Source organism: Danio rerio, chromosome 8, assembly GCF_052040795.2.
Source record: "Danio rerio strain M-AB ecotype USA chromosome 8, GRCz13ab, whole genome shotgun sequence".
Taxonomy (NCBI): Eukaryota; Metazoa; Chordata; class Actinopteri; order Cypriniformes; family Danionidae; genus Danio; species Danio rerio.
In genome coordinates, this window is record NC_141028.1 from 7,769,704 (window position 1) to 7,779,195 (window position 9,492).

Here is a 9,492-nt window from a genome sequence, read left to right on the forward strand (position 1 = left end):
CACTGAGACACACACGACCGCACACTTTCCCTCACTGCTTTGCACTTTTGCACACACAGACATGCACATTCTGCAAGGTCTAATGCACCGGCACACATCAGATATTTTATCCAGTTTTTTTTTTTTTTTTCCATCTATACAGAAGTGAGCAGTGGTGTATGTGATAAAGCTCCACCAGACCACACAGCCAAAATAGTTTTGCAGCCTGCAACTGAAAGAATCATGTAAACAAACTCACTTCTAAAGCATTTCACTTCCTGTCGAGCTCAAAAGACTGCCGTCCCACTAGAAACTTAATTTTGGTCATGGGGAAAAACTGTCAATATCCATGATGCCATGTAAATAGTTTAATGGTTTAAATTTATACACTTTTTTTTTTTACAGAAAAAAATATGTCTAAATTACCTTGTGATTGTCCCTAATCCATTGAAAAGTGAATAAAGGAACAATGTACTTTCCTGTGACATTTGAATTATTTTTAAAAGTACTGAGAGCTGAATCTGTTTTTCAAAACTAACAAAGAAAGCAGAAGTACATTTTTTAAAGATTTATTTTTGGCCTTTTTGCCTTTATTAGATAGGACAGTATTGAGACAGGAAGCGAAGTTCGAGAGAGAGAGAAAGAGAGAGAGAGGCTGTTTCTCAATATTCGTTCTTCAGCGGTCTTGCGTCCTCGTGTTCTCGTGCAACGTCATCATCAGCTGCCTAAGTTCAGTTCCAATACTCAAGACCGCAAGTACGTAGGACGCGTGAAACTTCCCGGATGTGATCTTGATATCGAGGACGCACCGATGCAGACTTGAGCACCGAACTCGCTCTGGAAGTCCCAGAAGTCAATGCGACTGGAGGTGGGAAGCGAAGCATTTTATTTAGATTTATTATTAAAGTTCAGAGATATCACTTATTTACCTCAGGAGTTTCCCTAAATGAAACGGTGAAAGTAAAAATTAACATGAATATCTGGATAAAGGAATAAACACATTAAGGGTTGTTTGTTTGCTGAAAATCGTATTAAAATTTGTTTTATTTATATTGTGCAGAGTACATTTATAATGTTTTTATGCAAAGTATATATTTTAAAAAGGGGGACATCAATAAATTGTTGTATGAGTGCTGTAATGTTAAAATAATTTCCATTTAAAACACGTAAAGGTCACATGACCATCAGGAAGAACGCAGCATCCCAATTCTCAAAGGCCGCATTTTCTGCCCTCGCGGTCTCCTGAGTTCGTTGTTCCGAGGACACCTGGCAAGACCGCTCTCCACAAGAACGCAAGTCCATTCTCTGCGTTCTTGGAATTGAGAAACAGCCAGAGAGAGGAGGGGGGAAGGGTAGGGAAATGTCCTCAAGCCGAGATTCGAACTATAGGGACGCCCTGACGTGCTAGTGTATCATATGGTGGCGTGCCAACCAATAGGCTATTGTGCCAATGTAAGCAGAAGTCAATTAATTATTTTTCAGTATTTAGCCTGACATGTTTATGTTCCAAAACATTTCAAACATTTATTCATTTGTCTCTATTTCAGCAGTCGGAACAGCAGAATTAACCGCCAACTATTCCAGCATACGTTTTTTTACACAACAGATACCTATCAGCTGCAACCCATTACTGGGAAACATCCTTACATACTCATACACGCACAAATACACTGTGGCTATTGTAATTCATCCAATACAATCTCACAGCAATTCGAAACTTTTTCATTTAGTGGCTAATTCGTACGAAATCGTACAATCTAATTCTTAATCTAATTCTAATTCTTAATTCTTCTCTAATTTTAGTACGATTTGCTCGTCCCCCAATGACGATTGGTTTTAGGGGTGGGGTAAGGTGCCATGCCTCCTTTTTAAAATCATACAATTTCGTACGACTGAACTCGTATGAATTCGTACGTATTAGCCACTAAACTGCTAAAACGTAAAATACTTACATTTTCTCTTGAGATCAGGCTGAACCAATTCACCTATAGTGCATGGCTTTGGACTGTGAGGGAAACTGGAGCACCTGGAGAAAACCCACGCCAACACGAGGAGAACATGCAAACACACAGAAATGCCCACTGGCCCAGCCGGGACTCAAACTAGCAATCCTCTTGCTTTTAGGCGACAGTGCTAAACACTAAGCCACCGTGCCGCCTGTTTACCCAGACATTTAAAAATAATTTATTTTAGAGCAGTGATCACTAAACCGTAAAACCGTGATATTTTTATCCAGGGTTATCATACCGTCAGAATCATACCGTCCGACCCATGCCTAGTTACAAATGAGTGAAATGGCCAAGGTCACTGTCACAACCAGCAGGTTGTAGCACACAGAGAGATTCTTCAGTCTAATATTAGCAAGTCTGAGTGGCCTTATTAGTGTTAGGAAGCTTCACACAGGTCTGGAAGAAGTCCTGCCTCCTCTTTATTAACCTGTGGACGGCGAGCAGAAATGAGGCAGAACAGACGTGAGGTGAGAGTGAGATTCTGTCGCTCTGGTAATTGCGGACGGCCCTTGATTAATGATTTCGCATGGACGCGAGTTGGAATTAGAGCTCCTTGGCAAAAAGGAGACTGTTAAATTAGCTGAACTCGCACTCTGCCTCATTATTATCCATCCAGCTACAGAACGATATTCTCTGCAATGAACACAAAGAAAAAAAAGAAAATGGCATAATGATTTTGTTGGGAAATGTTAGCATCATTAGTTCTCAGTCTCTGTTCGACTCCGGGTTCGTCCCCTTGAAGTCACTGACCAAATACGCGCTGCTGTGCCAATGTTGACTCGCTTTCCTCTGTGATCTTTGGCTCTGATTATTCTAGGTGAACGTCCGGTTGGGTTCTGCCTCCTCATTTTGGCTTCAGTCTCTGATCTTTTGATATGAGGAGGCTTTCATCTTTTTGGGCTTTAATGGACTAACTATACGGCTGATGTGTTGAAGACTTGATGCGTTCGCTTTATCAGTAAAGTCAAAGGGGGGTTATTAAAGGTTCTTAAGGCATAAGTGCTTTTTTTTGCGCAAAATACACTTCAGTATAATTATATATTCACAGACAAAAACAGCACATAGCAGATATCTTGCAGACTTCATAACTCTGAGGAGATAATGGACTAATTAATTGTCCTTCAGTTAGACTAATGGCATCTCACAGCAATTCGTAACTTTTCGATTTAGTGATCTATGATCTAATTCATACATTTTAAGACAATTTACTTATCCCCCAATGACGCTTGGATTTAAAGGTGGGGTTTAGTGCCACGCCTCCTTTTAAAAAAAATCATACATGTTTGTAGTTTCTTTGAAATTGCATGAGTTAGCCACTAAACTGACAAAACGGTAAATAGTTGTTGCAAAATAGATATTGCAAAATATTTGATATATTATTATTTGATATTTTTAACAATACATTTAAGAATACTAGCCAGTTGAACTCTGCGGACCGGGGTCCCAGACGTCATCGACTTTCGCTGTAAGATTTAAAGGGCTAGCATTGCACCAGACCATCGTAAGTAGTATTGTTTGAAAGTGTAGAATCTATATTTTATGCACATATGCATAACTTTGGTTTTTATTCTACTGTACAAAAGTTATTTACACTTAAATTCACCATATTTTGGATGGTTCGTTTTTATATGGTTCAAATAGGACACATGTACAAGTTATAGCTCAAATGAAAGCTCTTGCCGGTGCTCCATAGGGTTCTAGCATTCTTTTTACTGAATTGTATTCACATATCAAACAGTTGCCGAATGAATCGCGCTGTTTCCATGGCGCAGAAATGTAAACAATACATTTATGATCATTAAGCAGCCCCAGATAGCACAGACAGCTGTCATCTCTTACCTTATGCTCTCCTCTGTTTTTGAGGTGATGTGCATAAGTAATCTTTTTATATGTCTGACGTGGTCCAAACATTGTGAATTATGTTTGATCAAACAAAAGAATAGTGAAATATGAAAACAATGACCAACCCCTGTGGCTTGTACAGCACCTCTCATCAGTTGGAGTACAATATCTTTTGCATAGATTATGGTAGAGACATTTTTCTTTTTTCCTATGATTACAGACATGTGCAGGAACCACCAACATTAATTACAGCTTCCTAGACCACACAGAACCTAAAGGTACACTTTCAAATTTGAGTTTATATAAAAAAAATACAAAAAGTGCCTCTTTTTTTTTAGGTGTTTCTTATAACACAGACAACATATACAGATATTTTAAACACTTTCAATATTGTTTAATGAAAATTCAAAGGGTTTTATTTAAAATGATACCAAATTTTTACATTTACACCTGTGCAAGTGGATTTAGGAAGCTTTTTAGGAAGCAAAATCCAGGCGGAAATCCCAAAATAGCAGCAGAGTTTAACTGGCTAGGCTTATTTTTGTTATTTAATCACTTTATTTTGATTTATCAACATTGAGGAAAACAGTTTTAATGGTCAAAAACAAAAATATTTAAACAAACTATCTGATCTCTTTATAATAAATGAACGTAAGTATTAACAAGACTCTTAAACTTGACAGATAAAATGTTGCAGATTGTGTGCAATGGTAAAGGTGTAAATGCTTATTCAAAGCAAACTTTAAGGTAGATCAGCATCTGTAAGGTGTCAATAATAATAATGATACAGTAAACTTTAAACTCTGTGAACAAAACACATTATGATGATCAAAACTGAGCTTTCAAGGAAAGAAACTAACCATCATTCAAGTACATATACTGCAACATTACAAATTGAGAAGTTGAATGACTTCTTTACCCCCTATGCTAAAAAAAAAAAAAAAAAACTTTCAGATGGGGAGCTAGTGGCTGGGATGCACCACAAAAGAAACCAAAAAGCCACTCTGGTGACATCCATTTTCATCCTTACGTCCATCTCCTCACTGCTATACAGTACTCATTTTCACATGTGCTTTTACTCTGACTTTAAGTCACAAGCACGGTTTTCTTCTACATTGTGCTTTGTGCTAGTACTCCCCCGGCATGTCTTGTAACTAGGTGACCATCAATCGTTTTATTAAGTGGATGACAAACAGACAAACCATTGCTGCAGCTCCGATGCAAGTTTATGGAGAAAAGTAAAAAGTGCTGCAGTGTTTGGGTGCGCTTTGTTCGTCTCAGGTATTTAGTCTACCATTAATACTGAAATGTGTATATTCCATACAAAGTGTGTAGCAGATTGGTTAGTTTTACTTGCATGAATTGCGGTGAGCTCACAGCATTCGGAAAAGTTTCGATGTTTTTCAACTAGGTGCGCCTCGAAAATGTGCCCGTGTCCATTGGAAATGACACTCACCCTAAGCTTATTGACAATCCTTCCAAGGCTCAGCAGCCACATTTTATTAAATCTACAGCCTTCCTGCCAAAATTTCAAACCAGATTTCAGTTTTTGCAGTGTAGTTACTGTACAGGTACTGTACAGGATATGTGATGAAGCAAATGTGGAAAACTGCTCTGATCACAAGTACAGTGGAGGCATCAGCAGGGAAATGATGGTCTTTTTCTCAGCAGAAACATTTTAATTGGTCTGTTTGCACAACAACAAAAAACAAAACAAACAAAAAAACGTCCATGTGCCTTCATCCATCATTTACACACACACACACACACACACGCACACGCACACGCACACGCACACACACACACACACACACACACCTGTTTACATATTTTTTTTTTCTAACTAAAAAATATTTTTTTTACAAATAGAATCACTTGAAGTGATTATTATGATAGCATCTAGTTATTTATGTCATACATTTATCTTTTACAGAAATCCTCTATGAAAATATGCAGAATAAATGAAACAAATCAGCATCCAAGTTTGCACAAAAAAAGATAACTAATGAATTGTGACTACCATTTTGCTATCAAAACAGTTTGTAATGTAATGTGTATTTATTGTGTATGGCCATACACCCAAAGTGCTTCAGAATCATGAGAGGGGTCTTTTCACACCACCACCAGTGTGCAGCATCCACATGGGCGATGCGACGGCAGCCATAGGACAACGGTGCCAGTGCGCTCACCACACACCAGCTGTTGGGGGAGTGGAGAGACAGTATTATGAACAGTATTAAAAGTAAATACATAATCTGAGATTTGCAAAAACCTTTAATGTGAACTTCAGATGTCCACTAATAATAAAGGATGTTATTATGTAGAAATTATGTAAATTGGTTTGCTAAATTTCCAAAATAGATAACCAACAGGAAACCAAATCCATGCTTCACAATAAACAAAAAGAATATTCACTCAGTGGGAAAAAGGAGAAAAAAAAGTGCCATCTATCTGATGTCATTTAAACAACATGATACTTTTGAGCCTCTTTACAACATAGTTAACTTTTTAGTAAACAAACATTCATGCTCCTCATATTTTGGCAGTAATTGTTATTTGTCTGTGAAAAATTCAACAACGAAATAAATCATCAATACTAAATGTAAGACTGCAATACGCTATGTCTTTTTGTCTAAACTAAATATAATTGCAAGTTTTAAACGTATGTAAGGGATTATCATCATCATCATCATTATTATTATTAATATTATATGAATATTGCAGGTTACATTGGCTCATTAATTAACAACTCATTCTTCTGTCTAATGATTAATGGCATTAAGACAGAAATACTCATAAGATCTGATTTGTGCACAAACAAACATGCGTCTTCACTAACACCTCACAAACACATCAGAAGCCTAACATGTTGTCATTTCCACAATGTAGTTGGCTAATGTAGAAAGTCATAAAATGAAAGATCTTCATCACATTGTCTTGTTTTGACAGAATATAAACCCTGGTACAAAACAATATGACAAATGACAAGCTGAGCTTGAAAAACAACACTGTTTTTTTCAATCCAGCCAACTAACGCTACCAATCCTTTTAGACGTCAGTCTTGCAATTTCAACAAAACCTCATCAGTGTCATCCAGCCAGATAATGTTACCTCAAAAACACATCAAAACCAGCAGAATTCAGCAGAAAATTGCAAAACAAGTCAGAGGAAAACAAATGCGAAGTTTGCAAGACATAAAACTGCAAGGCAAAATATGATGATTCATAAATTCAACACTAGGAGTGTTCACACGATGACAAATCAATTCATGCGATATAGAAAATATTGACTCAACATATTAAGGTTAAGTTGGTTTTATATTCACACATTCAGACTTTTTCCTCAATATTATAATTTCACAAATATGTTGTTTGCATTTTCTAAATAGTAAAGTCATATTAGCCTGTGATTTCAGAGCGAATATTCAAAGTGCCATGGTAAAAATCATAGGAAGCATGTTAAAAGTTGTCAATGTACAAATGCGCGAATACAAAACCAACTTTACCCCAATACTACGAGGAAAAAAACAACAACAAAAAAACAAATAACAATCAAAACTGTGTAGCCAGCCAGGTAGCTTGCAACCATTCACAAATAAGGTAGCAAAGCAAATTATATTAAATATTTTGTGTGGTTTTTAATCACCTTAGATTTGCATGTATTCGTTTTAAACTAATTTTAGGCTGCAAGGTAAATTCGTGTGATTCGATTTAGCCAGCTAACCAACTAATTGTTAAGAAAGGACACAATCCTAAAAGTTGAATAAATCATGACTTACTTGAATCTGTTGTAATCTACATTTTATTGTATTGTCATATTATTTAATTATTTGATTTTCTTTACAAAAAAAAGTTCACAAAAAAATTCAGGTAATGACTACAGGTGAGAAAATGCTGTGAGACAAAGCCAGCCAATCAGAATTAGCTCCTCGCATCTGATTGGCAGAAAGAATGCACCTCATAGGTCAAGTTTTACTGATTATGGGCCAGTTAGCCTTTTTATAGCATCATTAAAATGTAATATTCCAGTTTAATATATTCCAATATGTTTTTCCAGTTACAATATTCTCCAAAATGCAAAAGTCAAGTTTTTTTAATATGACAAATGACAAACTGAGGTTGAAAAATCTTTTTTTCAATCCACGCCAACTAATATTACCAATCCCTTCACACGTCAGCCTTGCAATTTCAACAAAACCTCATCAGTGTCATCCAGCCAGACAATGTTACCTCAAGAACACATCAAAACCAGCAGAATTCAGCAGAAAATTGCGAAACAATAGTCAGAGAAAAACAAATGCAAAGTTTGCAAGGAATAAAACTGCAAGGCAAAATATGATGATTCATAAATTCATAACACTGGAAGGAAAGCATCAGCACTGCCAAAATGTTCACACAATGACAAATCAATTCATATGATACAGAAATATTGACTCAATATATTGAGGTAAAGTTGGTTTTATATTCACACATGCAGACTTTTACCTTAATAATATAATTTCAGAAAAGTGTTCCTTGCAAATTCTAAATAGGGAAATCATATTATCAGCCAATGATTATCAAAGTACAACATTGTTTACAGACAGTTAAATAGTGCTAATGTTGTTTTGAAGTACTACTTGCATGTGATTTCAGACCGAATATTCAATGTACCATGGCAAACAATATAAGGAGGATGTTAAAAGTTGTTACTGAACAAATGTTCGAATACAAAACCAACTTTACCTCATTATTACAAAGAAAATCAATCAACAAATAACAAACAAATCTGTGTAGCTAGCCAGCTAACTTTAGCTTGTAAACATTTAAAGTAAGATAGCAAGACAAATAATATTAAATAACTATACTACGTATAGTTTTTAATCAACTTAGAATTGCATCTATTCATTTTAAATTCAATTTAGGTGGCATGGTAAATCGTGTAATTTGATTTAGCTGGCTAACTAATTAGCTTGCTAACCACATGTTAAGAAAGAGCAAGGACACAATTCTAAAAGTTAACAAATAGATAATGACTTACTTGATTCTGTGGTCTGGTGTAGTTCACATTTTGTTGTATTGTTTAATCATTTAATAATCCGTTTTTCTTCACAAAGAAAAAGTTCATGTCAGGTAATGACTGCAGGTGAGATGTGCATGTGAGAATGCTGTGAGACAAGACCAACCAACCAGATCTAGCTCCTCGGCTCTGATTGGCTGAATGAATGCTACTCAAGGGTCAACTTTTACTGATTAGTATAGCCCAGTTGGCATGTTTATAATATTATTAAATTATAATATTCCAGTGTAACATAATGTTTTAATATTTCCAGTGCTATATATTTAATTACGTATGTGGTCATTGGCATATTTTTATTTAAATAAAAATTTATATTATTTTTTATTATTAGCATTATTTATTTATATTAGTAGACTTACATGTATTCATTCATTTAGCAATATTTCTTTATATGGTATATAGCAATACTTGATAATTTAATAACTGAATGTTATGTTATGAATGAATGTTATTAACTCTTTATTTTTATATTTGGCTTATAATTTTATGATTTATTTTTACCATTACTCACTTTTCTTCACCAACTTATTTATACCCATTTACTAATATTTGTTTTATTAATATTGTTTAATAAAATACCTTATTAGTAGGCCTATTTTTTCTG

General features: G+C 35.4%; 1 protein-coding gene across 2 annotated transcripts in view; it reads right to left on the reverse strand.

Moving 5' to 3' along the window:
* LOC100333709 (leucine-rich repeat transmembrane neuronal protein 4) overlaps positions 1-9,027 on the reverse strand; it is a 464,907-nt gene extending 455,880 nt beyond the window's left edge. For both annotated transcript variants that reach the window (XM_087264116.1, XM_087264119.1), the window contains exon 1: positions 8,850-9,027. The gene's annotated coding sequence lies outside the window, so the exon portion shown is untranslated. The remainder of the gene's footprint in view (positions 1-8,849) is intronic.
* Positions 9,028-9,492: the final 465 nt, after the last annotated feature.